At 43.8% G+C, this 18,004-nt stretch overlaps 1 protein-coding gene across 3 annotated transcripts in view; it reads right to left on the bottom strand.

Moving 5' to 3' along the window:
* Window positions 1–17,685, bottom strand: part of BCLAF3 (BCLAF1 and THRAP3 family member 3) — a 134,147-nt gene extending 116,462 nt beyond the window's left edge. For 2 of the 3 annotated variants that reach the window (XM_073565872.1, XM_073565871.1), the window contains exon 1: window positions 17,333–17,685. The gene's annotated coding sequence lies outside the window, so the exon portion shown is untranslated. The remainder of the gene's footprint in view (window positions 1–17,332) is intronic. The other variant, XM_073565870.1, reaches the window with a different exon arrangement.
* Window positions 17,686–18,004: the final 319 nt, after the last annotated feature.

Here is an 18,004-nt window from a genome sequence, read left to right as displayed (position 1 = left end):
TATATTTTTGAGTAAAATGTAAATTGTTCTTTTATAGTCTATAAACTTCTGACAACATGTGTCCGAATTTCCAAGCAATAAATTTTGCATTTTTTTTTTCTGAAAAGCAGAAATGGTCAAAATTTAAAAAAAAAAAAAAAGTGCTTTCAGACCTCAAATAATGCAAAGAAAACAAGTTTATAACCATTTAGAAACAACAATACTAATGTTTTAACTCAGGAAGAGTTCAGAAATCAATATTTTATGGAATAACCATGATTTTTAAAAACAGCTTTCATGCGTCTTGGCATGCTTTCCACCAGTCTTTCACACTGCTTCTAGCGCAAAAATTTAAGCAGTCTTTTTTGTTTGATGGCTTGTGACTATCCATCATCCTCTTGATTACACTCTAGAGATTTTCAATGGGGTTCAGGTCTGGAGATTGGGCTGGCCATGACAGGGTTTTGATGTGGTGGTCTCTTAATTTTTGCCAGTGCTGTATATCCCTAGGGTATTTGGGGTCAAAAATGTCCATTTTAAAAGCAGAAGATGCTTTAGGAATACTTTTTTCTCCTGTCTTTTTATGATCCTGGGTGGGGGTTTTTTCCTGAAGCATTTCATCAAGTTTACTTTTCTGTCTGTGATTTTTAGCCTTCTGATTTTTATTTATTTTATAGTACAGAGTTTCTTCCTGGAGGAAAAGGTCTGAAGAACGGACATGCATGGGGTGGCACGGTGGTTCAGCTGGGGTCCTGGGTTCGAATCCCACCAAGAACAACATCTGCAAGGAGTTTGTATGTTCTCCCCGTGTTTGCGTGGGTTTCCTCCGGGTACTCCGGTTTCCTCCCACATTCTAAAGACATACTGATAGGGAATTTAGATTGTGAGCCCCATCAGGGACAGTGATGATAATATGTGCAAATTGTAAAGCGCTGCGGAATATGTTAGCGCTATATAAAAATAAAGATTATTATTATGCATGTCATTTCTTTACATGCTCGGCTGATTTGAAAACCTGAAGCATTTAAAGGGCATTTAAAAACCTGAACAAATGAACAGCAAGCGGTTTTTCCTTACGTATAGATTGTTTTGTGAGCACGTGTCCTAGTATTTTTGAGAACGGATCCACTCAAAAAATGTTGAAAGAAAAACGTAGTGTGAACATACCTTTACTGTGCAAACTGAAACCTCAGTACCTGCTGCTACCGAATCTTTCTGACTGGTCTTGTGCAGTCACCTTGCTCCTCCGAAATCTGGTGACGGACAGTGACGGTGACACTCTTTCTGCCATGGCCATGTAGGGTCATAATCCTATAACTTCCAATTGTATCTCAAGGTACATTGCTATTTTTCGTATTATTTAGGCCAGGTCCAGGTGGCTGTCCGTTCATGTAAGGAGACTTCTGGTCATTCCGGTTCATACATGGAAGGTGGTATTTTGTGCAAGACAATGATCTCTTCCTATAAGGGCTTATTTAGACATGCATTTTTTTGCATACGAGTGCCATCTGTGATTTTCACTGTACCAGTGATAGTCTATGGGGTCATTTACACGTCTGTGATTTTTCACAGACTGAGAGGCCCGCGGTAAATCGCAGAGACATGTCCGGTTTCGATCAAAATTAGCAATGCAAGTCTATGGGACTGTGAAAAAAAAAAAAAAAAAAAAAAAAAAAAAAGAGACCGCACTCAGATAACATACAAGTGTAGTTCGATTTTCACAGACTGAGAATGGAGACACTAGACACATTTTTATTTTCACCACGTACGAGGAAATCGGATGACACTTGGTCACACTCTGATCAGAATAATTGGTCTGTTTTTCTCGTACGTGGAAAAGTCGGACGTCCGAACAAGCCCTAATTTTTTGGAATATTCTCTTAAGACACCTGACTTGTAGATGAGCGCGCTTAGGAGGAAGTAGAATAAGTCTGAGGTTACAGTAGTCATTAAAATGGCCATTTCATGATGAAATTATAGAAACCACTTGTTATATTAGTTATATTAGTTAAGCCATTACTGTAGATTGTTCTGGTTTCATTGGTTTATTGCAAATGATTCTCTCACCAAAAGGGTAATTTACAGCACCCATATGTTTCTGTCAGTAAGGAGTGAAAGATAACGATGAGGCAACCATACAAAGTGTCCTGTAGATGAGCGAGAATGATGGGGTCTCTTACTGCAAATATATATATATAATAGAAAATTCAAACATCAGATTGGCTCTTAAGATGCGAAAAGTGTTAATCCAGTGAAAAAAAAAAAACCCTTTATGGCCACAATGTTAGCTAAGTAACCGCCCAAAATATTTGTGTCATTTTTAATCCAAAAAAATGCTACAACTGGGCGAAACGAAGAATCCACACCTGAAGATCTTGATGTGTCACTTGCATACACTGCATGATTTTGGTGTTATTTCCCGTATAAAGAAACAAATGTTTGTTTTTTTTATCCTTATTGTAAAGTGGTTTTTATGGAACTTCTTGAAGGAGAGGAAAAACAAAAAGAATGTTCTGGCCATAATAATGCCCTGTAACCACCCCTCAATAGCGCCCTCAGCAGGAGAGGGGCATGTGCAAACGTGGGCATTTCTAGGAAGTGTTACAGGGTAGAACAAGATCAGTTTAAGCGACCCACCAGGATTTACATTTTGGAAGGTGTGCATATTACTGTTTGACCGTTGAGGAACATGGCGCCATTTTGCATAAACCTCACTGTGTCCAATAGTCCTTAGCGTTGTAGGAGTCACTATGGATGACAATTCCTCGCAAGTGTCAAGAAGATGTAATCTGTGGGTAGCTGTGAAGGGAGACCCTTACCAAACGGTGAAAAGTGTGACCGCGGAGGTATGGCAAAGATAGTCCGCTTCACAGCTTCTGTATATCCCATCAAATGCAGCAATGAAAAAACCCAGGTAACTTAATGGTCAAAAACTCAACAGAAGCTCATGGTGGGAGCATAGCCTGAAGCAAAAGGCCAGAAAAAGCCATACACCTGACAAATGCTATTGAGAACTCTATTAGAAATGGGAGGAAAGAACAAAGACAAAAAAAAAATCTAAATAATAAAAATATTGGAGAAAGAGAAACCAATTACAAACTAAAATGTTTCCATACTAATGGTAGCCCCCCCCACCGTCAGGAAAAAGCAATAAAGGGGGGGGACTCATGGCTGCATAGGCCCTAATGTTGCCTTAATGTTTGGTCATTACAGGGTTACGAAAAGGTCATGTGAAGTTCTTCTGGGCAGTTTTTTGTTATGGCCAGTAACAAGCTAGAACCGGTTTTTGCTGGTTCTTGGCGCCCTTTTTTAAACAACTGTCATTGGTCAGTTATCTTTTGGCGGGCTTGTGTTGATTCTATAAATAGCTCTCTTTGTTTACACTCTGGCATTACGTCGCTGACAGAAGAAAAGAAGATCAGAAGATTACCTCATGGAGGACTTGCTGCAGCAGATTATCACCAGGGCCGGGGACAGGGATGGTGAGGCTTGGCTGAGGAGCTGTCTGGCTATAGAACCTCCCTTGGCAGCTCCGAAGGCCGCCTCCCGCCCCCTAGAACCATGCCTCCAGGTGCAGCTTCCGTGTCAAGACAGTATCTTCCCTTCGCGGTCAAGCAGAGCCCCGAGGGAGAGGAGAGCCCGGGCAGTATTCACCCCTCCAGCGACGCCGCCGAGATCCTCCAGCCGCGCTCCGGAAGCTTGGTCGTCTTCCGCCTGCTTTCCAGCCAGGAAGTCCCCGAGCCCAGCGCGAGTCTTCAGCCGGTCTCGTCAGGACTCACCGCCGACATCATCTCTGGCTGCCCCCAGGGCGAACACACACCGCAGCCGTAAAAGCACTGCGGCGGTAGGCACTCCTGCCCCTTCACCGGTCCCGGCCTTTGCTAGCAGAAGTTGCCAGTCGCCTGCAAACCTCCAGCCAGATCGGTGCAGGGATGTTGAGGAGGACCCGGCTTCCACCTTACAGCAGCTGCACTCCCCTGTAAATTAGGGTCTGAGGGCTGGCTGCTCATCGGATCAAGACCCACCGGGGGATTTTTCAGGTAGGGGTGAGAACTTCAATGTCCCCCTGTCTGTCTCCCAAAGAGCTAATCTTAAGACTGTTATTAGGGACGTACTAGCAGAGGCTTTGGGTGATTCTTTTAGCGTTCCTACTCCCTCAGCCTCTAGTAGCATTGATTGTGGATCAATCTGCTCACAGGGATCATTTAACCCCTCAATCCATTTAAAGAAGCTCTGACATGTGAACTATCTCCTTTAGGCTTTCACTTATCCTCATCCACAAAAGAGTTGATTTGGGAAAATAAATATGTGGATTTGTTTTCATTGCTTCCTCGCAGGGAACAGCTGGGTAGAGTTGACAAGGATAGGCCTGACCCAGATGACGCTAAGCGTTTTTCTTCAAGATCATTCAACAATTGGGTTCAGGCTTTTGCAATCTACGCGGCTGTCGTCGGCGAGAGGTTCCCAAACCTCTGTAGCAAGCTGTTTCAGCATGTAGACATAAGGCCTATAAAAACTTCGGAGGCATCGCATGGCTCAGCCATGACTAAGCTTTCCGTCAAAAATTAGCCGTGCACCCAGAGGTTCACTGGGGGGTGAAGGATGTGGGTTTATGGATCAATCTCATGGTCCCCCAGCGTCAGTTCCTAAATAAACAGTCAACATTTCCAGTCCAGAAAAGGGGTTTCTGCTTCGCGTTTAATGACTACCTGTAAATGGAGCAATAGTTGTAGATTTAGACACAAGTGTTCCTTCTGTGGCAACGCTCACCCAGTGTCAAAATGTTTCAAGAAGCAGGCCTCTCAACAACATCCTTCTAGGGATTTTGTGCCAAAAGGCGCAGACTCCAGTGAAGCTGGAAAACATGCAGTTTTGGCTAAACAGTTACACAAATAGGGAGATTAGTCAGCTTTTGTTTAATGGCTTCACTTTTGGTTTTATCGTTCCACCTTTCAGAGGTTCTGGTTGTAAATTATCCAAAAATTTGTCATCTCTATCTTTCCTGAGGTAGCTAGAGAAAAATTTTTTCAAAAAGTCCTTTTGGGTTGGGTGGCTGGCCCATTTTCATCGCCGCCGTTTACTAATTTTAGGGTTTCTCCACTGGGTGTTGTACCAAAAAAAGAGGTGGGGTCATTTCGGTTAATTCACCACTTGTCTTACCCAAAGGGTTTTTCATTAAATGACGAAGTAGAGTTACTCTTCCTTTGATTCAGCCATGGAGTTATTGCGGACATTTGGTAAGAACGTCCTGTTGGCTAAGTCCGACATTAAGTCCGCTTTTAGAATTCTTCCCGTTAACCCAGATGGGTTTAATTCCCTGGGCTTCTTTTTCGAAAATGAATATTTTTTCGATAAATGTTTGCCTATGGGATTTTCCCTATCCTGTTTCTATTTTGAAAGCTTTTCAACTTTCTTATAATGGGTGCTGGAGTCTAATTGCATAGGTACCGGTGTATTGCACTATCTAGATGATTTTCTTTTTGTAGGTCCGGCAGAATCTAAAGCATGCTCACGCACACTCCACACTTTTCTGAATATGTGTTTTCACTTTGGAGTTCCTATCTCCTTCTCACCCCATCGAATTTTTAGGCATCACCTTGGATTCTGAGAGTCTAGAATGTAGCCTCCCTGCTGAAAAAGTTCTAAAACTCTATGAAGCCCTTACTAGTGTCTTATCTAAAGAAAAGATCACTCTTAAAGAGTTGCAATCAGTTCTGGTTTTGCTTCCCTTTGCCCTTCGAGTTATTCCTATGGGCAGAGTGTTCTCTAGGCGTCTCTAAGACGCAACGAAGGGTCTCTCTTCCCCAAATTCTCACATCAGGGTCTCTTCTGACATGAGAGAAGATATAAAATTTTGGCTTTCATTCCTCTCAGTTCAATGGAAGATCCTGCTTACAATCTAGTTTCATTTTTGCTGATTCGTTGACTCTTCTTCACGCAAGCGACATTTTCTCAGGATGCGCAATTATTTTTTTTTATCACACTGGACAATTGCACCTTGGCCTGGGTCATGGTTGGACTGCAACATTACCAAGAACGTGGTATTTTCAGAGCTTTTTTCAATTTATTTGGCTATGGGGTTCTTTTTTACAGAACCACAGATTAACCTTCCTGTCCTCTAGCTAGGGAGAAGTTTTTTCCATTAATACTTTGTGCTCAAAAAATTTATGGGTATCTAAGATTTTAAGACAGCTGGTTTTAATTTGCTTGAAGCATAATATTTGGATTAAAGCGAAACTTGGTGCTAGTAAGAAAGCCATGTTCGCTAATTTTCTGTGGCTTAGTCAGTGGTCGAATTTTTACCAACAGGTTCCCAACGCGGATACGGATCCTACGCCCTGCCCTCCAGCAGTTTGAGACACTGTAGCAATTTAATTCCGCATTTTATTGAACAGTCTCTATCAAAGAACATGGGCTGAATATTCAGCCGCATGGTTTCATGTTTTCATGCAGAAGTCTAAAACAGACCAGTGGGGCAGGGGTTCTAGGCTAGAATTGAAAAGTTTTTTGGATCCCTCTATTTGCCCCGTAAGCACCACTAAGGCTTGGCTTTCTTTGAGGTCCCGCGCTCCAGGCCCCCTTTTTGTGCATAAGGACTCATCTCCTGCAACCATTTTTCAATTTAATTGCATCCTTAAAAAGTGTCTACGTTTGCTCGGAAAAGGTAACTTGAACATGACTTCTCATTCCTTCAGAATAGGAGCGGCTACAGAGGCGGCAAGGTCCGGGTTATGTAATTCCGACATCATGAAGTTAGGAAGATGGGAATCTAGAAGATTTAAGCTCTATGCAAGACACGAATTATATGATTATTAATTTCTTATTTTAGGTCCATTGGTAGTTTGGATCATCGGTCACTTTTGTTTACTGGGCTCAGAAGAGGGACGGCCAGCGGCCTTATACTGAAAATCTGTCTTTTAACCCTGCTAATATTCAACTTTTTTGGCACAGTATTCGTGGGATGCGTTGGGGAAATTTCGTTCCTGAGTTCAAGAAATGCTGTCGCAAGTTTCCTTACCCGGATTTGGTAATCTTTCATGTGTCTGGTAATGATCTCGGAAAGGTCAGGACTTTGGGTTTGTTAGCTTTCTTAAGATCTGACATCACAAGCCTGAAGCAGTCTTTCCCACAGACTAGTTTTGCCTTTTCCGAGATCATCCCCAGGCTGTTATGGTTTAAGAATAAATTTTCTTTCTTGGATAAGATTCGCAAAAGGGTCAATAGGAGTATGTGTAAGTTTTTACCTCTAGTAGGTGGGTTCTCATTTAGACGTGAAGACTTGGAAGGCTTCGTGCCCGGGCTCTATAGGAGCGATCAAGTTCATTTATCCGATATCGGCTTGGATATTTTTAATTTAAATATACAGACAATGGTTGAGAAGTGGCTGTGTTGTTTTGGGGGGCCATGACTCGTTGAGTCTTGGCTTGTGGGGAAAATCGCCCATAATTGGGTGGATTGGATATGGTATTGGAAATATGATTATCTGTTATGGTATTTATTGAATTGAGTTATTAATTGACTATGTAACCCAAAAATAAACATCACGGCCACTCTTATGCCAATCTGTTAGTCTGGAGTATTTATTAAGTGTATGGGCTTTGTGCGGCCATGGTAGCCCCCCTCCACCATCAGGAAAAAGTAATAAGGCGGGGGGGGGGGGTTGGGGGGACTCATGGCTGCATAGGCCCTAATGTTGCCTTAATGTTGGGTCATTACAGGGTTAATAAAAGGTCATGTGACGTTTTTCTGGGCAGTTTTTTGTTATGGCCAGTAACAAGCTAGAACCGGTTTTTGCTGGTTCTTGGCGCCCTTTTTTAAACAACTGTCATTGGTCAGTTACCTTTTGGCGGGCTTGTGTTGATTCTATAAATAGCTCTCTGTTTACACTCTGGCATTACGTCGCTGACGGAAGAAAAGAAGATCCCGTCCGCCCTCCCTCTTTTATAGCTGGTTTTTTTTTTCCTTGTCGTGATGTTCTTTTTGTGGGAATATCGACCATAATTGTGTGGATTGGATACGGTATTGGAAATATGATTATCTGTTATGGTATTTATTGAATTGAGTTATTTATTAATTGACTATGTAACCCAAAAATAAACATCACGGCCACTTTCAGGCTGTGTACCCACGTAGCGAATTTTAAGCGTTTTTGCCGCGAATTTCGGCGCAAAAACGTTTACAAATCGTGTACAGAACGCCCCCCATGCATTCCTATGGCATTCCGCACACGCTGTGCTAATGCTGCGCTTTTTTCCGCGGTGGAATCGCATCGCGGAAAAAAAAAATAAAAAAAAAAAAAAAAAAAAAAAAAAAAAAAAAAATCGGGGTATATTTACCTTCCGGCGTCACGCGCTGCATTCCCGGCCTCAGCGTTCCCAAGTAATGCCTTGCGGCACGGTCCAGTGATGACGTGGTCTCGCGAGACCGCTATAGCAACGCGAGACTACGTCATCACTGGTCTCACAAGGCATTACTGGGAACGCTGTGGCCCGGGAATGCAGCGCGGGACGCCGGAAGGTAAATATACCCCGATTTTTTTTAATTTTTTTTAGCATTCTATTTTTTACTATTGATTCCGCATAGGCGGCCTCAATAGTAAAAACCTGGTCACACTTGTCAAACACTATGTTTGACGAGTGTAACCAACCTGTCAATCAATTTCCAATTGATGCTTCAAATCGCTTGGAAAGTGCTTGAATATCGCACACGAAAATCGTGGCAAAATCGCGCTGAAAAAAAACGCGCGATTTCTGGGAAGGAGTCCGGTTTTTGGTGTGCGTTTTAACACGCACCGTGGGCAAATAGCCTCATGCCAATCTGTTAGTTTGGAGTATTTATTGAGTGAATGGGCTTTGTGCGGCCGTGCACAAAGCATGGGCAACAAACAAGGAGAACTGGAACTACTAGCACAGGAAAAGAAATATGATGTCATTGGAATCACTGAAACTTGGTGGGACGATACACATGATTGGAATACAAGGCTAGAAGGATACAACTTATTTGCAAGAAACAGACTTGATAAACGAGGAGGTGTCGCATTGTATGTTAGAAACGCGTATATCTGCACAGAGATTGAAGCTTCAGAGACTGGGAGTTCTGTGGAAACTGTTTGGGTAAGAATACAAGGACAGAACAATGGAAAGGACACCATTGTAGGCATTTACTACAGACCGCCTGTGCAAGCTGAAGATATGGATGACCTCTTTATGCATCAAATGGCCAAGTTCTCCAAAAAATATGACATAGTTGTCATGGGAGATTTAAACTATCCAGACATTTGTTGGGAATCTCTCTCAGGCAAAACTAACAGGTCAAGGAAATTCTTATCCTCTCTTGCTGACAACTTTATCTTCAAAAAGGTAGGGGAGAAAACAAGGGGAACTGCTATCTTGGATCTAATCCTTATAAACAGGGAGGAAATGGTTGAGGAGTAGTGTTGAGCATTCCGATACCGCAAGTATCGGGTATCGGCCGATACTTGCTGTATCGGAATTCCGATACCGACTTCCGATATTTTTTCAATATCGGAAGTCGGCATCGGAATCGGAAGTTCAAAGTTGATTGACAGCCGAAATGACGTCATCATGATGCGCGGTGTGTGCGCATCATGATGCGCCGTCATTTCGGGCCTTCCGGGGGTCTCTGCCGGCCTGCCGGGGGGCTGTGCCGGCCTGCCGGTGGTCTGTGCACCCTGTGGGGGTCTGTGCCGATGTCCGGGGGTCTGTGCAAGCATCGTCCGATGGGACTACAAGTCCCATCTGGCGATGCCTGCTACCATGACAGTGATTGACACATTAGCCAATGATGGGACAGTAGTAGTCCCATCATCCGGCTAATGTGTTCAATGTATAAAAAAAAAAAAAAAAAAAAAAAAATACTACATACATACTGCATGCTACATACATACTGCATGCTACATACATACTACATGCATGCTACATACATACTACATGCATGCTACATACATACTACATGCATGCTACATACATACCACATACATAGACATACAGTACATATAACATAGAGTAACATACTTACCAATACTTGTCACATTGTTCCCCGAAGCCATTGTCTTTTACGGAATAAATATTAACATAACAAACCACAAAAATACTCACCCACGATCCGAAGCAGTCCACGAGTGTGTCCCACGACGATCTTGGGTAGAGAACTGCAGCATCAGCTGATGCTGCCGTTCTCTACGGGCTGCAGGAATCCAATGACGGAAGGTAGGTATCCTTCCGCACTGTATTCCTCCGCCACTTAAAAAAAAAAAAAAGTCCCTAGTCTCACTTTATGCCATTGCTGCCTGGGAAATTCCCACGCAGCAATGGCATAAAGTGAGACTAGGGACTCTTTTTTTTTTTTTAAGTGGCGGAGGAATACAGTGCGGAAGGATACCTACCTTCCGTCATTGGATTCCTGCAGCCCGTAGAGAACGGCAGCATCAGCTGATGCTGCCGTTCTCTACCCAAGATCGTCGTGGGACACACTCGTGGACTGCTTCGGATCGTGGGTGAGTATTTTTGTGGTTTGTTATGTTAATATTTATTCCGCAAAAGACAATGGTTTCGGGGAACAATGTGACAAGTATTGGTAAGTATGTTACATGTACTGTATGTATTGTATGAATGTATTGTATGTAGTATGTATGTAGTATGTATGTAGCATGTAGTATGTATGTAGTATGTATGTAGCATGCATGTAGCATGCAGTATGTAGCATGCATGTAGTATGTATGTAGCATGCATGTAGTATGTATGTAGTATGTAGTATGTATGTAGCATGCATGTAGTATATATGTAGTATGCATGTAGTATGTATGTAGTATGTATGTGGTATGTATGTAGCATGTAGTATGTATGTAGCATGCATGTAGTATATATGTGTTATGTATGTAGCATGTAGTATGCATGTAGCATGTATGTAGTATATATGTAGCATGCAGTATGTATGTAGCATGCATGTAGTATATATGTAGTATGTATGTAGCATATATGTAGTATGCATGTAGTATGCATGTTGCATGCATTATGCATGTTGCATGCATGTAGTATATATGTAGTATGTATGTTGCATGTAGTATATATGTAGAATGAATGTAGCATGTATGTAGTATGAATGTAGCATGTATGTAGTATGCATGTTGCATGTAGTATATATGTTACATGTAGTATGCATGTTGTATGTATGTAGCATGTATGTAGCATGTAATTTTTTTTTTTTTTACATTCAACACATTAGCCGGATGATGGGACTACTACTGTCCCATCATTGGCTAATGTGTCAATCACTGTCATGGTAGCAGGCATTGCCCGATGGGACTTGTAGTCCCATCGGACGATGCCTGCACAGACCCCCGAAGCCTGCACAGACCACCGGCAGGCCGGCACAGCCCCCCGGAGCCTGCACAGACCACCGGCAGGCCGGCACAGCCCCCCGGAGCCTGCACAGACCACCGGCAGCCGGCACAGCCCCCCGGAGCCTGCACAGACCACCGGCAGGCCGGCACAGCCCCCCGGAGCCTGCACAGACCACCGGCAGGCCGGCACAGCCCCCCGGAGCCTGCACAGACCACCGGCAGGCCGGCACAGCCCACCAGAGCCTGCACAGACCACCGGCAGGCCGGCACAGCCCCCCGGCAGGCCGGCACAGACCACCGGAGCCTGCACAGACCCCCTGGCAGGCCGGCACAGACCTCCGAAAGGCCCGTACAGACCCCAGAGAGGCTGTACAAAGCAAAAACAGGGTTTTTCTTATTCCGATACCGGAAGTCCCATAGACTTGAATGGGACTTCCGGTATCGGAATCGGCGATACCGATACTTTTTTTTTTAAGATCGGCCGATCCATTCCGATCCGATACTTTGAAGTATCGGACGGTATCGCTCAACTCTATTGAGGAGGTAAAAGTGGCTGGGACCCTAGGAGGTAGCGACCATGCTATTTTAGAATTTTGGATAACTAGAGGAGGAAGACCTGTGAAGACTCAGACGTCATGGTTAGCTTTCAGAAAGGCAGATTTTAGGGGATTCAGAAAGAGAATTGGAGGGATCCAATGGCTGGATATCCTTAAAGACAAAAATGTCCAGGAAGGATGGGAAATCTTGAAAAATGAAATTCTCAAAGCACAATTGTTAACAATTCCGAAAAGAGGTAAGAATAGGAAGCATTTAAGGAAACCAGGAAGGATGAACACAGAACTTAAGCACATGCTAAAAAGAAGAAAGAAATGTTTATAAAATGGAAAGAGGGAGGCATATCTAAAAGAAGAATATAATGCTGTCTGCAGAACCTGCAGGGCACAAATCATATTAGCTAAAGCTGACAATGAATTGAGGCTTGCAAGAGACGTCAAAAGCAATAATAAAGGATTTGGGGATATGTCAAAAGTAAAAGAAAAGTCAAAGATGCTATAGGATTTTTTTTTTTGAAACATCATTTTTATTGATTTTGTAATGAAGTTGCATATTACAAGTTATAAACGTTGCATTGAATTGTTACAAAGAAAATATTTAAACATGCTTATCACCTAGGCCTGAATAGAAGCAAAAATAAACTTAAATATAAAATTATCAAACCCCCTTACGTCTACATTTTCATAGATTACATTGACTGAAATCAGACACCTTATCCTCCATATAGCTCATATAACACATTTCAGTTTACCCAGATTACCACTCAAATCCTGTAATAGATACCAATCCGAATCCACAAAGGCGCTCATTAAGTCTTCAATTTCTCTGGTGGACAGTGACGTTTCTATAAACACTCTATTTTTTTTTTTAAAAAATTCGTCATTCTATCTTTATTTCTTTCTGTTTCTCTTTTTTCCAAAAATAAGACCGATGTTAAACCTTCCTTGATCTCTTTTATCCCTGGGAGTGTTTTAGCTAGCCAGTGTAGGATTTTTACAGGATGAAAATGATGAAATGGTAAGACAGGATGTTGAGAAGGCTGAACTTTTAAATTCCTATTTTGCATCTGTTTTCTCTCAAAAAGGAAATGTAACATCAACTGTTCTTCACTGTCCTATTAAGGGAATAGAAGAATCCAGGATATCTATAAACAGAAAGATAGTGAGGAAACACTTAGCTAACCTAAATGAATTCAAGTCTCCAGGTCCAGATGAACTACACCCCTGAGTACTGAAGGAGATGGCAAAAGAAATGTTTGAACCCCTCTCCATAATCTTTGAAAATTCTTGGAGAATAGGAGAAGTCCCAGAAGACTGGAGAAGAGCAAATGTTGTTCCTATCTTCAAAAAGGGGAAGAAGGTGGACCCAGGCAACTATAGGCCGGTGAGTCTGACTTCTATAACAGGAAAGATCTTTGAACAAATTATTAAACAACATGTATGTCAGTACCTGGATAAGAATGAAGTGATTAAACAGAGTCAACATGGGTTTGTAACTAATAAGTCATGTCAGACTAACTTAATTTCCACTGATTGGGTGGATCAGGGAAATGCTGTAGATATAGTATATCTTGACTTCAGCAAAGCATTTGACAAAGTAGCTCACACAATCCTTATTGAAAAAATGACTAAGTATGGAATGGACAAGGCAACTGTTAGGTGGATTCATAACTGGCTTAGTGATCGGACCCAAAGAGTGGTCGTAAATGGCTGCACATCCAGTTGGAAGAATGTCTCAAGTGGGGTACCACAGGGCTCTGTCCTGGGCCCTGTATTGTTCAACATCTTTATTAAAGATTTAGATGAAGTAATTGAGGGTAAACTGATTAAATTTGCTGATGACACAAAGCTAGGAGGGATAGCTAATACTAGAGAAGAGAGAGGATTCAAAAAGATATAAATAAACTGGAGCAGTGGGCAGCAACTAACAATGGTTTTTAACAGGGAAAAATGCAAAGTACTTGTCATGGTATGCCTAGGTTACTTTAGGCAAAAACCCCGGGACCCCTGCGATGTCCCTCAGACTAGGGGAACCCTATCTGTCCCTCTACCCAGGGTTTACACTGAAGGTGTGCCTGCCTGAGCCTCCACCCTGTCCCTGTCTCCTGTCCAGCCCTAAGCTGAACCCACCTCCCTCCACCCAGTGAGGGGACCAGACACCAGACCCCACAAATACGTATGGACAGGGGTAAAAGAAACACCACACAGTTAATACACAAGGGAATACAATAATGTGCAAGGGCAACCAAATATATATATAACAGATTGGAGAAAGAACCACTGAGGGATATACTGCACCAGATATCAGACGCTCCAACACCACCACTGCTGACCGGTATTGCTAGCACTAGGCTAAAGCTATAGTCGGCGACGCCCATAGTCAGGACGAACTATTTAAAGACCAAGGGCGTGGCCCAGCCCTCAGCCAGCATGACAACCTGGTTAACCCTATCCCGACTGGAACAGAATACCCAACAGGGTATTACCGCTGTCTGCCGGACACCCTGGTGTGAACAGTGTCCGACATGACAGTGCTACAACTGAGCAATAAAAATGAAAAAAGCATATACAGAATGGGAGGAATAGGGCTAAGCAACAGCACATGTGAAAGAGACTTGGGTATACTAATAGATCACAGACTGAATATGAGTCAACAGTGTGATGCAGCAGCAAAAAAGGCAAATGCAATTCTAGGATGTATTAACAGAAGCATACAGTCTAGATCACGTGAAGTCATTATTTCCCTCTCCTCCTCTTTGGTCAGACCTCATCTGGAATACTGTGTCCAGTTTTGGGCGCTACATTTTAAAAAAGACATCAACAAACTGGAGCAAGTTCAGAAAAGAGCGACCAGAATGGTGACCGGGCTGCAAACCCTGTCTTATGAGGAAAGGTTGCAGGATTTGGGAATGTTTAGCTTGCAGAAGAGAAGACTGAGAGGAGACTTAATAGCTGTCTACAAATATCACAAGGGCTGTCACATTGTAGAAGGATCATCTTTATTCTCATTTGCACAAGGAAAGACTAGAAGCAATGGGATGAAACTGAATGGGAGGAGACACAGATTAGATATTAGAAAAAACTTTTTGACAGAGTGATCAATGAGTGGAACAGGCTGCCACGAGAGGTAGTGAGTTATCCTTCAATAGAAGTCTTCAAACAGAGGCTGGACAGACATCTGTCTGGGATGATTTAGTGAATCCTGCTTTGAGCAGGGGGTTGGACCACATGGCCCAGGAGGTCCCTTCTAACTCTACGATTCTATGATTCTACATATCCCTGTCATCAGCAGCTCTTTAATGTGGGTCACTGGTCCAATCCCAATCGGGAATATGCTAAGATCGGCATTATTGAAACATAAATTAGAGGGACGTCTGCTGTGTCCCATTTGCACAATCCTTTCTAGCTCCTAGATCCTTGTGCCTGCTGCGGCCATGTGTCCATTCTTCTTCCCCAGCTCATTGCTTACTACGTACAGGCTTGGTGAGCATGTTAAGAGAAAAGCTGTGGAGCGTGCAAAGCACAAACTACGAGGAAGGGGGTGTAAACTAAAGCACGAACTATGAGGAAGGGGGTGTGAACTTCTAGAGTTTGGTGCATTTGCTGAACACAGGTGCCGATCCATCATTGCTTTCACAAATTTTTTTTTGTCTTGTTTTGCGCAAGGGTTTCCAGATATTTTCACATGATTCATCATTTGTGACTTTTCAGAAACATGTACTCCTGACTTCCCTCTGTAGTAGTTTTATGTATGGCAGAACATTTTTGCACATTTTTTGTGTAACATTGTGAAATATGAGACTTTTTGTGCTAAAAAAAGGCTTTTTGACTATGCACAAAGTTGGTAAACATCGTGCTCTATTCTGAAGAATTTGGTGCAAAAAACACTAACATCAAAAAACAAAAAAAGAAAAGTGACTTAAAAACCCTGCACCCAATAAGACGGGGGCCAGAGTCACTGGTGTGAGCTTCTGTGCATATGTGACCGATACAACGGGAGGTTCATAGGAGGAGCGGAAAGCGCCAAGATGGAAGACGTCGATCAAGGCGGCCAAGAGACTATGATTCGGGCACTGGTTCGCTATGAACAGAGACATTTACAGTGAAGTGATCTGATTCTTAGGCTAAGTGCAGACGGCACAAATAATCGGATGAGCGCTGTGTGGCATTTTGTCAGACCGACGTTATGCCATGTGGCAGTGCACATGTCTGATTATTTTTTTGGTCAGAACCAGTCCAGGGAGAAAAAAAAATTTAAAAAAAAAGGATCAGGTTCAAACAGAAATTCAGATTGCATTCAGCCATGCAAGTCAATGAGTCTGAAAAACATCGGGCTGCACTAGGATGACATCTGAGTGCAGTCTGATTTCTATGGTCTGACACAATGAAGAAGATGGAGACATTTCTTTGCTCAACATCTTTATCAACGATTTAGATGAAGGAATTGAGGGTAAACTGATTAAATTTGCTGATGACACAAAGCTAGGAGGGATAGCTAATACTAGAGAAGAGAGAGAGAGGATTCAAAAAGATTTAAATAAACTGGAGAAGTGGGCAGCAACTAACAGAATGGTTTTTAACAGGGAGAAATGCAGAGTACTACATCTGGGCAATAAAAATGAAAAAAGCATATACAGAATGGGAGGAATAGGGCTAAGCAACATCACATGTGAAAAAGACTTGGGTATACTAATAGATAGCGTAGAGCCCTTGAGATGATGATGGGGTGGCCATAGGTGAGAGAAGAGTCAAACCAATGGAAACTGGTGCAAAACAGCGCTCAGTGATAGAACGCCACGTATTCGTGTGGACTGTCCGGAGTCAGATTGGATGCGGGAATATAGATCACATGGATCGAGTTCCCCTTTAATCCGAAGGACACGAGCTGGAATCCGTGTTTCCGTCCAGTCCCGCAGACATAAGAGGGCGACAGAATAGACGGCAGCGAGATGTAAGGAGAAACAAGGACACTGCACAATGCCATCTTCCCTTCACACCAAAGCTGCGTTTTTCCTGCAAAGCAATGAATCACATTCACAGCTGACACCAAATCCTGGTGCGCTCAGCACTGCGGTGGTCTCCAATCACGTCTAGCGCACCACTACTCCCAGCACGCCCCACACATGCTGAGGGGACCAGCGTCAGAACCACAGGGCTCTGCCTTCTATTATTCCAAAAAGAATGGAACCCCCCAGCGATGAGAAGAGCGCCCCCCAGCGGAGGAGGGATCACAAAGGCCGCAGGAGGAGCGGGATCAGGGGCCTGAGGCGCCGCACACGGTGCTCGGCACGTCCTACTGCCACAGGCAGCGCCGACATCTGCTGCAGCGGGACCTGCGTGGAATGTGGCCGCATGTGACACCGGGGGAGCCCACAGTCCTCCCTCACTGCACGGTGATGACACACGGGCCCGCCACACGTGTGGGAAGGAGACTTACCGGAGCGGGGAATCGGCGGCGCGGCCCGGGCTGCACACACAGGACGCGGTCTCCTCACCCCATGCGATCCGCTGCTGCTGCTCCTACACTACTACGGCTCCGGCTGCTGTGTCCTCCCCCGGAAGTGGAAGCTGAGCTCAGCCCCGCGCTCATCCTCACACGCTGCAGGCAGCCTGGCCGGGCTCCGTGCATGCAGCGTGCACCTCCGCACCCAGCCGTGTGCTGCTCCGCACCCTCTACACACAGGGTCCGAGCTCACACTGCTGACCGTGCCGAGAGACGCCATCTCCGCTGCATTGTGTCATGGGCTGTCCCTCATGCTTTACCCTGCTGATTCTCGGTGGGCGGTCTAGGCCATGTGTTATTAGGGTATATGCATGTCAGCAGGTGCTGAGCAATGCGGTATAACATTATTTAATAGTCTCCTCGCAGGGAGTTAAAGAAACAGTAACACAAGAATGAAAGGAATAGTAAGGCTGTGTGCGCACGCTGCGGATTCTGCTGCGGTGTACAGTACCATAATATCCTATGGATATTAAAAACCGCAGTGCAGACCGTGCTGATTTTTCCGCGGTTTCTAAACTACAGAAAGAATTGACATGTCAATTCTGCGGATTCCGCTGCGGTTTGCCATCTCCTCCATTGTGGAGATGAAAACCCGCAGGGCAATCC

The sequence above is a fragment of the Dendrobates tinctorius genome, unplaced genomic scaffold (genome assembly GCF_039654945.1).
Source record: "Dendrobates tinctorius isolate UK_male_01 unplaced genomic scaffold, ASM3965494v1 ptg000016l, whole genome shotgun sequence".
NCBI lineage: Eukaryota > Metazoa > Chordata > Amphibia > Anura > Dendrobatidae > Dendrobates > Dendrobates tinctorius.
This window is presented reverse-complemented; position numbering and strand designations above follow the sequence as displayed.